General features: G+C 47.6%; 1 long non-coding RNA gene and 2 other non-coding genes across 3 annotated transcripts in view; 1 reads left to right on the top strand and 2 right to left on the bottom strand.

Annotated features, from left to right (window-relative positions):
• LOC144892446 (uncharacterized) overlaps positions 1–18155 on the top strand; it is a 689374-nt gene that overhangs the window by 200715 nt on the left and 470504 nt on the right. The gene's annotated exons all lie outside the window — the stretch shown is intronic.
• On the bottom strand, positions 11580–11652 carry TRNAV-CAC (transfer RNA valine (anticodon CAC)). The gene has a single exon. It is a non-coding gene; the product is annotated as a tRNA-Val (tRNA).
• On the bottom strand, positions 15563–15635 carry TRNAV-AAC (transfer RNA valine (anticodon AAC)). The gene has a single exon. It is a non-coding gene; the product is annotated as a tRNA-Val (tRNA).

Raw genomic sequence — 18155 nt, 5'->3', positions numbered from 1 at the left:
CCCCACTACTTGTCCAAAGTCGCTACCTAACCTTACCGTTACCTATGGTCAATCTCTAGGTCCCTACACACGATATCCTAACCCTCCCGGGCTAGTTTTCACTGTCAACCCCATAACTAGTGCTCCTTTGCCCCCGCTGTGAGGGATGGCAGAGTTGCCATCCCACCACATCGGGTATCTCTCACTACCAATTTTGCTCTCAAAATTCCAACCAATCAAAAATTTTCCAACCACTGCCAATCACAAATTTTTCTTTTCCAAATTCCCTATCCCTACCAAATGTCCATTACGTGAGGCTCTCGGTGCGCCAATTCATCTTCAAAGCCCGGCTTCGCAAAGCAGGGCAATGAATGCGGGTGGTTCGGTGCTGGCGGTTGGATCCGTCCGGCATTCGGTGCAGGGAAGGGGGTTCGCTCAGGCCGAGATCCCAAGGTCCACCTCGGCACGGAGCCTTTCGGTCTCCCGCCTGATGACCCGATCTCGCCCTGCCGGAACGCCTCAACCAAAAGAGGTCGCCGTCCCGACCCTTCTTACTGGGCCGCCCGTTCCGCCTAGCGGGGCACGCACGCGGCCGTTCAGAGCGCGGCCCGGCGTGGATCCCGCACGGTGGTTCTTTCGAAACCGCCGCGGTTACGATCCCAGCTGGTTCCAGTGGCACACGAAGCCCGGCACGAACCGAGGGCCCGCTTCGGCTATAAGTCGATCTAACCGCTAACCCGGTTAGCGTCGATGCTCCACTTGCATGCTTACACCCCGCAGCCCGTTCCTTGCTCACACATCCAGCTGTCTCCATGCTCTTTGTCATTGCACCTTCTCTGACACACCCTCCAGGTTCACTCATAGACTTCGTCACTCCTCTGACCACCGCACACCTTAGCACACACTCGTCGCTCGCACACCTCACCAACACACCTCTTCGCACCCCCTCCTCGGTCACATCCTCTGTGACAACCACGGGTGTGCACTCACTTGCACACCCAATCACGTGCCTTACTACTACCTCGAGCGTGCATTCCCACACGCGCTCGATCATTCCAGGTGTGCATCCTTCCATCCCAGGTGTACATCCTCGCTCACCTGCCACAACCAACTCACGCTCCGTGTCACTCTCACGACTCTTACCACCACACTCGGTCGCGCATTCATCCTTACTCTTGACAACGCACTCCGTTATCATGCACTCCGCTGTTACACACCTTTCTCGCGCATCCTCTTGCGCACACTCTCCCGTTACACCCTCCGTAACACTCACCACAGGTGTGCATTCTCCCGTTACATCCCCTGTAACACTCCCCACTACGCGCTTCCATGTGCCCCCCCGCACACGTGCTACGACCAACTCACTCTCGACAGCACACTCACTCCTCGGCGCACACTTTTTCCTTACACACCCCAGAGTCGGACATTCTCGCACACCTCCTCCTTCACACTCTGCACCTGTCGCACACTTCACCAGCGGCCTCTCACGAACACCCGGGTCCAAACCAACCCCCAAGCCGACTGAATCTCCCCTCACACCATATACATTTCCGCGTATATCGCCACTCACCTTGGCACCTCGTCTCCGTACCTCCTCCGCCACCTGCAAACTCTTTATTTGGTTAGCAAGCACATCATCATAGTTTGAGCACAGACCTTGCACATACTCCATCACTTCCTCCTTTATCTCCTTCTTAGTTTCCCTCCGTCTCTTCTTAATTTCACTCACCCCCTCTTCCACATCCTCTAACTTTTGCTTCACCTCTTTTATTTCCCGGTGCGTCTCCTCAATTTCGTCCTCTAAGGCCACCTTGACCGTTTCTATGTGCGTCCTCACCTCCCGATCCTTCGTCTCCATTGCCTCCGTCACCTCGTCCAACCTCGTTGTCAGTCCCTCACGTACCATCTGACATTCCCTCTTTGTCGCTATGAGTTCATTTTTTAGTTCTTTTTGTGTCGCTTTCAACCCTACTAGTACCGCAGTGTTCTTTTCCACCTGCTCCATTAGTTCCTTTTGTCCCACCGTCAGCTGTTCCACCTCCTGCGTCAACTCCTCTATGCCCCCTTGTAACTTTGCCGTCCCATTTCTCACCTCTTTCTCCATACGCTTCTCACCTCGCTTTACCTCCTCGCGTACCCCCGAGACCTCCTCGCTTACAGCTCGTCTTATTTCCTCCCCCATCTCCTCCATTTCTTTAGTAGATGCCGCCTTCATCTGTCCCAATTCATTCCTCTGAGCATCCAATTTAGTGTCTAACCCGATTTTCACCCCCTCTATCTGGTTCCCCATCTGTTTGATTTCCCGGGCGGATTGCTCCCCTATTTCCCGCAATTTGCCTTCCATCTTATCTTCTAGCCCCGTTAACCCATTCTTTACCTCTTTTATCCCGTTGTCTAACCCCTCAAATTTATTGTCTAAACCCTCAAATTTAGCTTCTAGCCCCCCGATTTGATTTTCTAATCGCTCCCCCATCCTTTGTTCTAGACTACCCAACCCGTCACTCAATTGCTCACTGGTACCCCTCGCTTCGTCCCTCATTGCCCCCATTTGGCCCCCCATTGCTCCAATTTGGCCCCCCAATTGCTGCCCCATTCTATCCATTTTTGCATTCAGTTGGGTCAGGAATAATCTGAGGTCAAACCCGGTTTGCCCAGCGACCCCAGCCGCCACCGCGGGCTCGACCTCCGCGGCGCCGCCATTTTGTGCACCCCCAACCTCGTGCGCGAGGGCGCCATTTTGTGCGCCTGATCCCCCCACAACCACGTTACCATTGCTCTCCTCCTCCATTTCTTCCCTTTGGTCCTGGGTTACCCCTAACCCCTCTTCTATTTCCCCCACCGGCATCCCGTCGCCTTGACCATCCATGGCACGATTTTAAATTTCGGATGTTATAAAATACAATTTTTTGGGCCACTCGTAATTTGAGCGCGCTAGTCGCGCTTCAGGTCCGAATCTCGCTCCCGACACCAAATGTTGCGGAATCCAACGTCGGCCTTCCCCACTTTCCAAAGTGGGATTAATCCCCTCGCTTATGACTGACCGACGTGGTCCCGGGGGTATGACGCCACGCCCGGTCGGCGCTGGGTAGGGTAGTAGGCCCAAACGTCCTATGACCTAATTACCAGCGCTTACCGGCACGCGAGGAAATACTCCCCCGCTCACGGCCGCAGCGTAATGGATTGGATGTTTGCGCCGAGCGAAGCGAACTGCGGCGTGAGCCGTTTACCAAGACTAGACCCGATTCTTTACGTTGGCCAAATCGTGCCACAGGTTGTCAATGGGGAAAAGACAAAGACGACAGATGTGAAGAAGAAGAAGACAAAGGCAAAAGGATTGGGAATACGAATACTATTTATTACTACTATTTACACAATTAAAGAAACCAAGGAAGAAGGAAGGATAATAAAATAAAAGACAGAAAGAAGCAAGGAGACACAGTGCAACGCTAGCTTACCTATGGCAGTCTTACTTATACCCAGGGACAAGACACACAAAGACAGACTACGAGCACACTTACACGGGGGATGATGACAGGAATGGCAGGAGGTGGATGGCTGGAGGGTGAGGAAGGCACGGAGCTGGCTGGAGCTTGATCCCGCACGGGACGTCGGGCTGGACCTCGACGGCCACCGATGCCACCGATCCTGGTTCCCGCGGGGTAACAGGTCGGAGCTGCCTGGTGGAGCCAACGCTACCTGGTGGAGTCAATGCTGCTGGTGGAGGGTCTGGCGTGATGGGTTCTCTCTCTTTGTCTCGCAACTCGCAGGACTCTCTCACTCTCTTGGCTCTCTCCCTCTCTTGAACTCGCTCTCTGGACTCCTCCCTCTTGAACTTAATGGTTCACTGTCTCTTTGCTGTATATCTCCCGTCTCTCTCACAAAGGCTTCCACGCGCGCTTATATCTCGCCTCGGGCGATCAAGCCGCCGGCCTCCAGGACACGCCCATCGGTGAGGTCGCCTCGGCCCTGATTGGCGCGAGGGCTCACCGACCCCGCCCTTAGAGGAGGCGTTGGCAAGGCCACGCCTTGTTCCCGGCGCTGGGCTGACTCCTCCCACCTTCGGCTCCGAGATGACCTCGTGGCTAATGGAGTCTTGCAGCGAAAACAACCACAACCCCACAGCAGCGGCAGAATGTAGCAACCCGCCCAGTGCAGTTGGCAATTGACGAAAGGGGGGATGTGCAGGGAATCTACTCTATTTGAATTCGGTGCAATTGTTACGTGGTCCTCCCAGTGACTACCTGGTCTCGGTGACCCCCGGACCGTGAGAGGAACTCCGCCAGAAAGATTTATTATGTATGCGCTTTCGTAACGCAATCAATATGAATTCCAACCAAGAAAAATCCCCACACCAAGGATCCGGAATAATCAATGATATATTCCCCGAGCAATCAACCATCAACAATCAGCACTCAATTGTACAAAGATGTAAACTCATCTACATTAACTCTAAGATGGCCATCTTATACATTCCTCACGTGGGCCCCACTCCCGACTCCCTCCGTGGTCAATGTCTCTCACAATGTCTCCGTACTCCTGTAGTTCGATCTCCGCACGTGGGCGGTTGAACGGACCCTTCCTGACGTGCTTTCACCGGGCACGTCCCGTACCGGGAACAACGGCTGCAGCGCGCACCTCCTGGCCAAGCAAAGCAGGTAATGTAAAGCAGGCACAGCAACACGCGGCTTGCCCAGCACGCGCGGCCCAAGGTGCGACCCATACGCGGCCTTGTAGACGGCGAGGCGAACTGTGCCAGCTGCTTGGTTCCGTGCACGAACCCACAGTGACTTGACGTGTCAAAGGGTAGTTACACGTCCCGGTAACTCCTCTCGCCAGACGGGCTTTGAAACGCCGATTCTCTTACGTTGCTCAATCGATACCGCTCGCGTCCGAGCTCGGCCAGGAAGAAGAAGATCGTCGCTTCTCCAGGACCTCGTGTCTTTTCTTCTTCCGTTTCCGGGCTCCTTTTTCCCAGAAAGGCTCCTGACCCTTTAATCACAACAACCTTTAATCGACTACACATTGATAAGCAAAGACCTGAATAGTAATTCACATACATTCACATAAATATGTAACACTCCCCCCCTTCAAGAAAGAAAGTTTGAACCCAGCGAAAACTTTCTTTGCCGGCCAACTTGGATAAACAAACCAGATAACTCACCCCCCCCCCCGAAATCATCAGTTCCCCCCGGGCACAGTCATCACTTAAAAATAAAGCAACAAAATTTCACACAATCCCCTAGATTAATTCCCTCTGGACCAAGCATCAACCACTTCTAGTTTCTCTTGAATGACGGTTAAGAGGTGGTGACCAAAGCCCCCAAAGTTAAACCTCTCGATAGCACTTTTTCGGGAGGCCCACCTGAGTATTCCCTACATGGACGCCTTAAGGAATGTGGAGTTCACGGTTAGTCCGGGGAGGAAAGTTCATTACATGGACGCCTTTAAGAACGTGGAGTTCACGGTTAGTCCGTGCAGGAAAGTTCACTACCTGGACGCCTTTAAGAACGTGGCGTTCACGGTTAGTCCGTGTAGGAGCCCCGGCTCGGCGGCTCCCCCGTATATAGTGCTTCAACTTCTCCAGACTCCTAACAGTTACGGTGGGACCCCTTGTCCCAGCCGTTACCTGACTGGCGGTCTCCTTCTCGGCCAGTGCTCTGACCTTCATTCTTTCGGGAGGTGCCGTAACTGTGGGAGCCTCCATAGTAATGTCGGCTGCTGCCAACCCCAAAACGACTGCCAAGTTGTCCTCTTCTGTAGACCTCTCGACGCCTACGAACTGCCTTCCCTACTGTTATGGTCCGACCCTCCAAATCCTTACCATTCCAATTCTTCTCTGCCTCTCTGGCGTCTCTGGTGCTTGCAAACGTGACAAAGCCGAACCCTCTTGACCGTTGCGTTTCCCTGTCTTTTACCACCCGCACTTCCACCAGCGGCCCATATCTGTTGAAGACAGAGGTCAGAACTTCTTCCTCTGTGTTGAAGTTCAGTCCCCCTACAAATAACTTGGAACTTTTGTCGCCATCCCAAGCGGGGGTGGTGTTATTTCCCCTGCGGGGCTCTTTACCCACCCTCGGGTTACCATAAATTTGCCCCCCGGCCAAATCATTCCCGATAATCACAGATACTCCCTCTACAGGAAGCGTGGCTTGTAAACCAACGGTGACAGGTCCTGACACCAAATCGGATTCCAAATGGATGACATGAAGTGGGGCACTAACACAGCCACCGATCCCTTGTAACCGAACACTATCACCAGTTGCGGTACTCTTTGACAATGGCAAAATGCCTTCAAGCATTAAGGATTGATGGGCTCCTGTGTCCCTCAACACCCTAACCGGTCTTGGGTGAGTCACGTCTCCCTTGAGTGAGACCAACCCCTCATAAATAAATGGTTGGTAACTCTTCTGTGGGCGATTTCTTACGTTTGCCATCGCATTCGGAGTTGTACTAGTCGGACTCCGCTCTGGGTTGTCCCTTTTCATGAGGTAACAACTGGACATCAAGTGTCCAGGTTTATGGCAAAAAGCACAAGTAGGCCCGGAGGAGAACCTCGGGGTCGGCCTTGAGCCCCCCGAAAAAAAGTTTGTCTTGGGCCCGTAGCCCTCTGATTTCTAACAGTTGGGGTATCAGAGTTGTCCCCATAATCATCTCGAGGCCGCTGCCATGTAAGGTCGTTCTCCGCACTGGGTGTTCCATAACTCCCCTGCTGAAGTCTAGGCGAGGAGTTAGGTTTGTGGACCCCTATCCGGTGTGTTAAGGTATAATCATCTGCCATGGTGGCTGCGTCCCACAACTTTGGTACTTTCTTTTCCTGCAGGTACACTTTGATGTCCTCGTGGACACACTGTTGAAATTCCTCCACCAGGATCAAGTCACGCAATGTTTCGAAGTCTTTCCCGACTCCTTTTGACTCACACCACCGATCAAACATGTTTTCTTTCACTCTGGCAAACTCCACATGGGTCTCACTCTCCCTCTTCCTGGCATTCCTGAATTTTTGCCGGTAAGCTTCCGGAACCAACTCATAGGCTTTGAGGATGTGCTTCTTCAATACCTCATAATCTGCACATTGGTCCATTGGTAGCGCCGAATAAATCTCTTGAGCTTTTCCCACCAGCACACTTTGTACTGGTATGGTCCAGGCCTCCTCCGGCCAGTTTAACTGTCGAGCCACTTTCTCAAAGTGTGGAAATAATTTAGCGACTTCCTTTTCACTGAAGGGTGGAACCAGCCTGTCTGGATGTCTGCCCACATCCCAGGTGTTCTGGCTAGGTGTCGACCCCGTCAGCAAGGGTGGTCCCTCTCCCCGTTCTCTCATTAACTCCAGCTCCTTGAATTTAATTTCTTGCTGAAGCTCCATGTCACGTTCCTTTAATTCCCTTTCCGCTTTTCTCTCCTCTGCTTCGTGGTCCCTTGCAGCTCTCCTCTCCTCTGCTTTTCTTCCTTCTAACCTTTCCTGGAGTTCTGGTTCCACTCTCCTTTCCTCTGCTTGTTTCTCTTCTCTCCTCTCTTCTGCTTTCCTTTCTTCTTCTGCTCTTTCCTTTTCTGCTTTCCTTTCTTCTTCTGCTCTTTCCTTTTCTGCTTTCCTTTCTTCTTCTGCTAACCTTTCCTGGAGTTCTCGTTCCACTCTCCTTTCCTCTGCTTGTTTCTCTTCTCTCCTCTCTTCTGCTTTCCTTTCTTCTTCTGCTCTTTCCTTTTCTGCTTTCCTTTCTTCTTCTGCTCTTTCCTTTTCTGCTTTCCTTTCTTCTTCTGCTCTTTCCTTTTCTGCTTTCCTTTCTTCTTCTGCTCTTTCCTTTTCTGCTTTCCTTTCTTCTTCTGCTCTTTCCTTTTCTGCTTTCCTTTCTTCTTCTTTTAACCTTTCCTGGAGTTCTCGTTCCACTCTCCTTTCCTCTGCTTGTTTCTCTTCTCTCCTCTCTTCTGCTTTCCTTTATAAAATAACCACATTTAGAGGCCATTTTTCCCCACAAAGCAGGGGTTGGCCTTTTTCGGGAACCGTGGTTGTTGTTGTTTTTTGGTCCCCTTTTTGAAGCAGTGTTTTACGGCCGGATGCCCTTCCTGACGCCAACCCTTTTTGCCGCCTTTAACGACAAGCAGGGAATTACCAGTGAACTGGTACTCAATTAGCCGACCTCGGAAGGATGACAGGCTGAGTCAACCCCCCTGGCGTTAATTCAGCGATCGACCGGGATTCGAACCCAGGATCCTAGGATATCCTAAGCCGGCACCCTAGCCACTAGCCCAACACCAGGGTTCCTTTCTTCTTCTTTAATCCGTTCCTGGCTCCGTAATTGCAACTCCAGTTTCCGGAGCTCAACGTCTTCTGGTTCTTCGGGTAGCCACTGCCAGGCTAACTCGTCCCATGTTCCTAATCCCACCATAGACTGTATCACCGTGGTCTGCAACTCTGCCTTCCTCAAATTAGTTCGGACCTCCAAGTTAAAATGTTTGGCCAATTTCAAGAGGTCCGACTTTAGTAACGCTCGGAACTGTGCCTCACTCGGGGTTACCGCAAAGTTCTGTACCACAAACGCCATGGTGCCTATCGTTAACACCTGTTAACCTTCACCCAAGACTTTACCCCAATTTCCCCAAAAATTTACCAATGAATACTTAATTAATAAATTTTAATTAATAAAAATATTATTTTTTATTATTTTATACAATTTTATATCCCGGACGTAGACCCAATTGCAAATCCGCAACTCGTAATTTGGACGAGCCCCCAATTCTGTTACGTGGTCCTCCCGGTGACTACCTGGTCTCGGTGACCCCCGGACCGTGAGAGGAACTCCGCCAGAAAGATTTATTATGTATGCGCTTTCGTAACGCAATCAATATGAATTCCAACCAAGAAAAAACCCCACACCAAGGATCCGGAATAATCAAGGATATATTCCCCGAGCAATCAACCATCAACAATCAGCACTCAATTGTACAAAGATGTAAACTCATCTACATTAACTCTAAGATGGCCATCTTATACATTCCTCACGTGAGCCCCACTCCCGACTCCCTCCGTGGTCAATGTCTCTCACAATGTCTCCGTACTCCTGTAGTTCGATCTCCGCACGTGGGCGGTTGAACGGACCCTTCCTGACGTGCTTTCACCGGGCACGTCCCGTACCGGGAACAACGGCTGCAGCGCGCACCTCCTGGCCAAGCAAAGCGGGTAATGTAAAGCAGGCACAGCAACACGCGGCTTGCCCAGCGCGCACGGCCCAAGGTGCGACCCGTACGCGGCCTTGTATACGGCGAGGCGAACTGTGCCAGCTGCTTGGTTCCGTGCACGAACCCACAGTGACTTGACGTGTCAAAGGGTAGTTACACGTCCCGGTAACTCCTCTCGCCAGACGGGCTTTGAAACGCCAATTCTCTTACGTTGCTCAATCGATACCGCTCGCGTCCGAGCTCGGCCAGGAAGAAGAAGATCGTCGCTTCTCCAGGACCTCGTGTCTTTTCTTCTTCCGTTTCCGGTCTCCTTTTTCCCAGAAGGGCTCCTGACCCTTTAATCACAACAACCTTTAATCGACTACACATTGATAAGCAAAGACCGGAATAGTAATTCACATACATTCACATAAATATGTAACACAATGGAGTGTTAAATTAATGGAAGACACAGCCTTAATCTAATACACATAATAAGGAGATAACTACTGAACAGGGAGATCTATGATTTGGCTACGTGATTGTATATGACCTAACTAAGGGACGCCCTATGACCTTTACACACAACAAATGGAGGAAGGAGGGTGATATTTTTGAATTACAATAAAAAAACACAATTCTCACATCCATAACAGTATGCATGTGTGTATGTATGTATGGATGTATGAAATGCGAGGCACTCTCTTCACCCATTGGATGGACAGCTGACTTGATGCCACCCACAATTGTCTCCTGAAATACTTAACATAAAGTACCAAGAGGACCCAAAAGACCCCAAGGACCCTAAATACCCCAAAAGACCCCGAGGACCCAAAGGATCCAGAACAACCAAAATACCAAAAAAGACTGAAAATAACCTGAAGACCCAGTGGACCCCAAAGACCCAAAATACGCAAAAGGCCCTGAAGTCCCAAAAGACCCCGAAAACTTAAAAGACCCCAAAGGCAGAAAAGACACCAAAGAACAAAAACACCCTGAAGACCGAAAATATTGAAAAGACACCGAAGACCCAAAAGACCCTTAAAGGGGAACCCAAACGCAAATTGTTTTTCTTCTGAAAACCATTGACAATCAAATTACAGCCTAATTTAAAGGGAATTTTATTTTATTTTATTTGTGAATCACAAAGTTCCGAAAAAAGCCCAAGATTGTCGATTTTCGAGTTTGTCAGTGACATCACATTGTGAACTCACTGTGACCCTGCCGGCGACAGTACATAGAGACAGTCCATTCAGAGCTCGGATTCCGATAATTATGGGGGATGTTGGAGGGGGCGGGGGCGTGTGGGTTGGTCGTGGGTATTGTTAGCGAGGGTGATGGTTGATGGGGAATTGTGAGGGCATGGTGGAGGTGTGGAGAGAGGGAGGAGAAGAGGAGGGTGCAGGTTGGTCATGGATATTGTTAGCTAGGGTGATGGTTGTTGGGGAATTGTGAGGGCATGGTGGAGGGGCGTGGCGACGGAGGGAAGAGGAGGGTGCAGGTTGGTCATGGATATTGTTAGCTAGGGTGATGGTTGTTGGGGAATTGTGAGGGCATGTGGAGGGGCGGGGCAAGGGAGGGAAGAGGATGGTGTAGGTTGGTTGTGGGTACTTTTAGCAAGGGTTATGGTTGATGTTTTGTTTGTTTGTTCTTTTAGCTCACCTGGAACGAATTTCAGAGGAGCTTTTGCAATGGTGCATCGTCCTTCCATCCATCTCTCCTTAAATACTTAAAACTTCTTCTCCGAAACCGCTGTTGGGATTGCGACCAAATTTGGCACAAATGATATTTGCTGTGTTGTGGCTAAAGTTTGTTCACGGCATTAAAAAAAAACTTGGAGTCTAAGGGGGCTTACCGGGGGTCAAAGTGGGTCCAGGTTTGACCCCCCAAACTAGAAATTTGCTCTTTTCTTTGAAACTACACACAATTTCAATGGAACTTCACCACAACCTTCATTATCCGGGATGTATCAATGTCTGTTCAAGGCATGAGAAAAATTGGGGTCTAAGAAGGTATACAGGATGGGTGGGGGGGGGGGGGGGGGGGTTGCCCCCCAAAAGAGGTATTTTTTTTGTTTGTTTGTTTAAAGTCTTATGATTATGTTAGTATGATTCCACATGTTGCCCTTTCTTCGAGAAACCATTCTAATTGGTTTAAAATACCTTTAGTCAGTGTAGTATACTGTTTATTCCACCAGGTGAGTGCCAGGGGTATTGCCCCTATGTTTTTGGAAAATTGGGATGCCTCAAAAACCAAGGCCACCTCAGTTGAACAGAGGGCAGCAACATTACCAAAGGAAATCAGCAATAAATCCAAGTTGAAGCAGGTGTGTCAGCAGAAAATATCCTCAATGAGAGATGGCAGAAAATGTGTTGTTCGTTTGGAACAAGATCGCCCACAGGGTCACCTGTGGGGTGGGTTCGCTGCTCGTAATAATAATAATAATAAAATGTTTCCGCCCGGTTTCGAACCGGGGACCTTTCGCGTGTGAGGCGAATGTGATAACCACTACACTACAGAAATTCAGTTACTGAAACGACCTGACGGAAGGTAACAATAGGAATTTACCAAGTGGAAAGTTTCAAAGGAACTGGATCGTCATCTTCAGAGTTAGTCATAAGTCCCAGGACAGGGTTTTACCTGTTTATGGAAGATTTCTTTTTTTCAGATAATACAAATAATACATCAAACCAAGATGGCAGACACCAGGTGTAATGTTTTGTCTGATCTGGATCCGGACTTGAAACAAAATCTAATCCGCTTGTTCTTGTCACCAAACCAACTCATCCATCAAGTTTTTGAGATATTGTGTTTTGTATGTTTTTTTGCCCGATCTCTCAATGGTGAAGAATCAGTTTAAAATTCTCAGATCCAGATCCAGAACTTCACCAGAATCGAATCGATTGCTCCATGTCTCAATCCAAATCTCTCCACCGAATTTCGTCTGAATCCATCCACAACTTTTTGAGATATCCTGTTAACAATCAGACAAACAAAAAAGACGAACAAAAATCCAGCCCCCCCTCCCCCCCCCCCCCCCGCAAAAAACAGTTGCCATGGAAACATCAGATTTCCCATTTCATTACGATTTACATTGAGGATCTTCATCAAAGGTCGGGTCATTCAGAATAAAATTGATCATCTTTCAGATGAATATTGATGATTTTACAGGTTTGACCATTAGGTGACCTTTGACCTTTTTCATCTCAAAATAGTTGTTTTCCCAATTCACTGCTGCACGAGGCAATTGGTGTTTAGTTGTCAAGTTAATAGGATGAAATTGAGGCATTTTCTACATGACAATTGATGATCTTAGAAGTTTGAGCTTTGGTTGACTTTTGACCTTTTGACAACAAAATAGTTGGTTTCCCAACTCACTGATGAACTGTGCAGTTGATGTTGAATTTTCAAGTTAATACGATGAAAATTGATAATTTCTTCATGAAACTTGATGATTTTAGAAGTTTGACCTTAAGTTGACCTTTGACCTTTTCACCTCAAATAGTTGGTTTCCCAACTCACTGATGAACTGTGCAGTTGATGTTGAATTTTCAAGTTAATGTGATGAAAATTGATGATTTCTTGACGACAATTCATGATTTTAGAAATTTGATCTTCAGTTGATCTTTGACCATTTGACCTAAGAAAAAATAGTTGGTTCCCCAACTTATTTAACCATGAGGCAAATCCTGTTCAATTTTCAAGTCAATCGGATGAAATTGACAATTTTAGAAATTTGACCTCAAGTTGACCTTTCACCTCAAAATCAAAAAGTGACTTCCTCTCCAACTTGGTAAGGTTTTATGATGGTCGGTTTAGATTTGTGCCATGTCGGTGATTGCAGGCAGACACAATGCAAAATCACTCATAGAGTGACACTTGGCAAAACAGAACAAAGTAGAATGGCACTCAGTAGCGCATCATTTTGACCTCAAAAATAATTAACGGTTAAATTCAGTGACCTGATACGCAAATCGTCTTCAAAGTTAAAGTTAATTGGATGAAAATTGACGATTTTAGAAATTTGGCCTATGTTGACCTCAAAAATAGTTGGTGGTTGGTTTCACTAACCTCACATGAAAATCCTTTTGAAATTTCAAGTGAATGGGTTGAAAATTTAGGATTTTAGAAATTCGAAATTGTTGTTGACCTTTGGCCTATGTGAACCTTTTGGCCGATGCTGATCTCAAAAAATAGTTGGTGGTTGAATTCAGTTCGCCGATATAAAAATACCATTCCAATTTCAAGTCAATCGGATGAAAATTGAGGATTTAAATATATATATTTTTAAAGTGGTTGACCTTTGGCCTATGTTGACCTTTTGGCCTACGCTGATCTCAAAAATAGTGGGTGGTTGAATTCAATTAGGCGATATGTAAATCCTATTCAAATTTCAAGTCTATTGGATGAAAATTGAGGATTTTAGAAATTGGAAAAAAAGTGGTTGACCTTTGGCCTTTGTTGACCTTTTGACCTCAAAATATATAGGATTTTGGCGGACGACGAACTCTACCATTTGGTGAAGTTTCGTGAATATCGGTTTAAAATTGTGACGTGTAAGCAAGTATAAGTGAGCGGACAGACAAACGCAAACGCACAAACGCACACAAACCGGAGTGATCAACAAACTTGCAAAAAAGTGCAACTGTGTTCTTGCGGAACCGCCAGAAGAGAACGAGCTGCTGAACTAGGCCGGCAGCCCAGAGCATTTTGGTCAAACGAACAAGGTACCAATATCCGAGTACAGAAACATTTATTGTGTCACCTTCCATCTTCAGATATGGATGTCTGCCGGGGACCCCCTGCTGCGTGGGGCCCCTGGGGCCCAAAGAGGGGGGGGCAAATAATGGGCTGGGTCAAACATTGTGGGTACCACATGAAACCAAGTGGAAATCAACAGGTACATCTCACAGAGCACAGAGTGACCACCGCCAGACAAATTTGCCTCTGTATAGGCCCCCCCAGACCCCCCTCAAAGGGTCTCAAAATTTGGGGTGGATTAAACATGGGAGGTACCACATCCCAATCCAAGTAATGTGTGTTTCCAAGGCCGCACGGTACCCCTTGATGTGTTATACACTGCATCTGATGACATGCCTATCACTTTTCTAGTTTCGAATAGGCGACTGCATTCTACTACCTTTGGAATAATATCAGCTCTAATCGAGATGGAAGTCATTGGCAATCGCAAGGCAATGCTGTCTACTTCGATTCTTGAATTATACAAGTCTGAATTTCTAAGTGCAGGTGGGACACCAGACGAGATTGAAAGCTACACAGCACAGGTGTTGATAAAGAAGATAAAGGATAAATTTGGGGACAAAATTTCAGTTTCTATGTGTGACCATCGAAAAGGAAATTTTGTATGCAGTTCCAGTATGTCTGATGCTGATGCTAGAGCAAGCCTCCATAAGGATGATGACAAGCACGTCCATGTGATTCGCACTGCGGCACTTCATCTTCGAGCTGCAATACAGGCAATGCCCAAATCTATAACACCGACTCCAACATCTGTAGAGACACTCAAGTCATGTTCACCTGACCTGCCAGGAGAAATGTTGCTGTTTTACAAAACACTCCTTTGTGGCCTTCGTGAACCTTCAGGTGTTGATAACAGAGAAGCAGTGAATATAAAAGTGATAGGCATGTCATCAGATGCAGTGTATAACACATCAAGGGGTACCGTGCGGCCTTGGGAACACATTACTTGGATTGGGATGTGGTACCTTCCACGTTTAATCCACCCCAAATTTTGGGACCCTTTGAGGGGGGTCTGGGGGGGCCTATGCAGAGGAAAATTTGTCTGGCGGTGGTAATTCTGTGCTCTGTGAGATGCACCTGTTGATTTCCACTTGGTTTTATGTGGTACTTTTGATATATGTTCTCGGCCAATTCTACCACAGTGCCCCCAGGGTCAACTTTTGGGGTGTGTCTGGCGGGCCTTATGCAGCAGACAATCTGTCTGGCGATGGGTTTTTTATACTCAGTAGAGTGTAATTGTTCATTTTAACTTGGTTTCATGTGGTAACTCCGATGTTTAATCCAGCCCAAATTTTGGGACCCTTTGAGGGGAGTCTGGGGGGGGCCTATGCAGAGGGAAATTTGTCTGGCGGTGGTCACTCTGTGCTCTGAGAGATGTACCTGTTGATGTCCACTTGGTTTCATGTGGTACCCCCAATGTTTGGTCCAGCTCATTATTTGGCCCCCCTCTTTGGGCCCCAGGAGCCCCACGCAGCAGGGGGTCCCCGGCAGACATCCATATCTGAATATGTTAAATAACACAATAAATGTTTCTGTACTTGGATATTGGTACCTTGTTCGTTTGACCAAAATGCTCTGGGCTGCCGGCCGAAAACCCCAATGTTCGTTTCGCGTAAGCGGGGTAAAAACAGCGACGGGTTCGAGAGAAAAATCTCATGTAATATATAAATATTGTTTCCGCCCGGTTTCGAACCGGGGACCTTTCGCGTGTTAGGCGAATGTGATAACCACTACACTACGGAAACCTGGTTGGTGAAATCGATCATTTTGTAGTCTTGATGAAGAAGAAACATCAACATGTGTGAATCTGTCGTTCAGAACAACTCATGTTCTCCTTCATTCCTCATGTCATGTTCAACTGTTCGTGACGTTATTTATTAATCGTAAAAAAAAAAAAATCACCATTTTTTTCAATTTTGAACACAAATAATAAATGAAATTCTGAGGTTTATCGCTTATTTCGCATCAATTGAGTTTTGCTTCAAGTGGAATCAGAAGGTATAACACAGTTAATAATAATCTATGTGTCATGGAGCAAGTGTTTGTTTGTATGTATGTATGTATGTACGTATGTATGTATGTACGTATGTATGTATGTATGTTTGTACGTATGTACGTATGTATGCATGTATGTATGCATGTATGTATGAATGTTTGTATGTATGTTTGTATGTATGTATGTATGTATGTATGAATGTTTGTATGTATGTTTGTATGTATGTGTGTCTGTACGTATGTATGTATGTATGTATGTATGTATGTATGTATGTATGTATGTATGTATGTATGTATGCATGTATGTATGTATGTATGAATGTTTGTATGTATGTATGTATGTATGTATGTATGTAAATATGTATGAATGTTTGTATGTATGTTTGAATGTTTGTATGTATGTATGTATGTATGTATGTATGCATGAATGTTTGTATGTATGTATGTATGTATGTATGTTTGAATGTTTGTATGTATGTATGTATGTATGTATATATGTATGAATGTTTGTATGTATGTATGCATGTATGTATGTATGTATGAATGTTTGTATGTATGTATGTATGTATGTATGTATGTATGTATGTAGGACCCAAAGGATCCAGAACAACCAAAATACCAAAAAAGACTGAAAATAACCTGAAGACCCAGTGGACCCCAACGACCCAAAATATGCAAAAGGCCCTGAAGTCCCAAAAGACCACGAAAAGTTAAAAGACCCCAAAGGCAGAAAAGACACCAAAGAACCAAAAGAACAAAAACACGCTTCAGACCGAAAATATTGAAAACACACCGAAGACCCAAAAAGACCCTTAAAGGGGACCCAAATGCAAATTATTTTTCTTCTGAAAACCATTGACAATCAAATTACAGCCTAATTTAAAGGGAATTTTATTTTCTTTAATTTGTGAATCACAAAGTTCCGAAAAAAGCCCAAGATTGTCGATTTTCGAGTTTGTCAGTGACATCACATTGTGAACTCACTGTGATCCTGCCGGCGACAGTACATAGAGACAGTCCATTCAGAGCTCGGATTCCGATAATGATGGGGGATGTTGGAGGGGGCGGGGGTGTGTGGGTTGGTCGTGGGTATTGTTAGCTAGGGTGATGGTTGATGGGGAATTGTGAGGGCATGGTGGAGGTGTGGAGAGAGGGAGGGAAGAGGAGGGTGCAGGTTGGTCATGGATATTGTTAGCTAGGGTGATGGTTGTTGGGGAATTGTGAGGGCATGGTGGAGGGGCGGGGCGAGGCAGGGAAGAGGAGGGTTCAGGTTGGTCGTGGGTATTGTTAGCTCGGGTGATGGTTGTTGGGTAATTGTGAGGAGTTGGTGGAGGGACGGGGCGAGCGAGGGAAGAGGAGGGTGCAGGTTGGTCATGGATATTGCTAGCTGGGGTGATGGTTGTTGGGGAATTGTGAGGGGATGGTGGAGGGGCGGGGCGAGGGAGGGAAGAGGAGGGTTCAGGTTGGTCGTGGGTATTGTTAGCTGGGGTGATGGTTGTTGGGGAATTGTGAGGGGTTGGTGGAGGGACGGGTCGAGGGAGGGAAGAGGAGGGTGCAGGTTGGTCATGGATATTGCTAGCTGGGGTGATGGTTGTTGGGGAATTGTGAGGGGATGGTGGAGGGGCAGGGCGAGGGAGGGAAGAAGATTGTGCAGGTTGGTCATGGCTATTGTTAGCGAGGGTGATGGTTGTTGGGGAATTGTGAGGGCATGGTGGAGGACCCGCAGCGAGGGAAGGAAGAGGATGGTGCAGGTTGGTCGTGAGTATTGTTAGCGAGGATGATGGTTGTTGGGTAATTGTGAGGGGATGGTGGAGGGGCTAGGCGATGGAGGGAAGAGGATGGTGCAGGTTGGTCGTGGGTATTGTTAGCGAGGGTGATGGTTGTTGGGGAATTGTGAGGGGATGGTGGAGGGGCTGGGCGAGGGAGGGGAGAGGAGGGTGCAGGTTGGTTGTGGCTATTGTTACCGAGGGTGATGTTTGTTGGGGAATTGTGAGGGCATGGTGGAGGGGTGGGGGGACCTGACCAATATGCAACTACTTGCACATCAAGGTGAAGGTAAGTGGCTTGATGTTTACTGTCCCAGGGTTCAGCACTTGCTCCTAAATTGGGACGTGAGTAATTTGGAATGGGAGGTGGGTGAGAGTGATGGCATGGCTGGTGAGGGGATTGTAATGTCTGCCACAAAGTGTATTGTGGGTGGCGTTTGTTTATGTGTAGAGGTTTTGTGTTTTTGTGTGGTCATGACGATGAAAATTGAGATTATATTGAAA

Source organism: Myxine glutinosa, chromosome 5 (genome assembly GCF_964187855.1).
Source record: "Myxine glutinosa chromosome 5, kmMyxGlut1.1, whole genome shotgun sequence".
Lineage (NCBI taxonomy): Eukaryota > Metazoa > Chordata > Myxini > Myxiniformes > Myxinidae > Myxine > Myxine glutinosa.
This window is presented reverse-complemented; position numbering and strand designations above follow the sequence as displayed.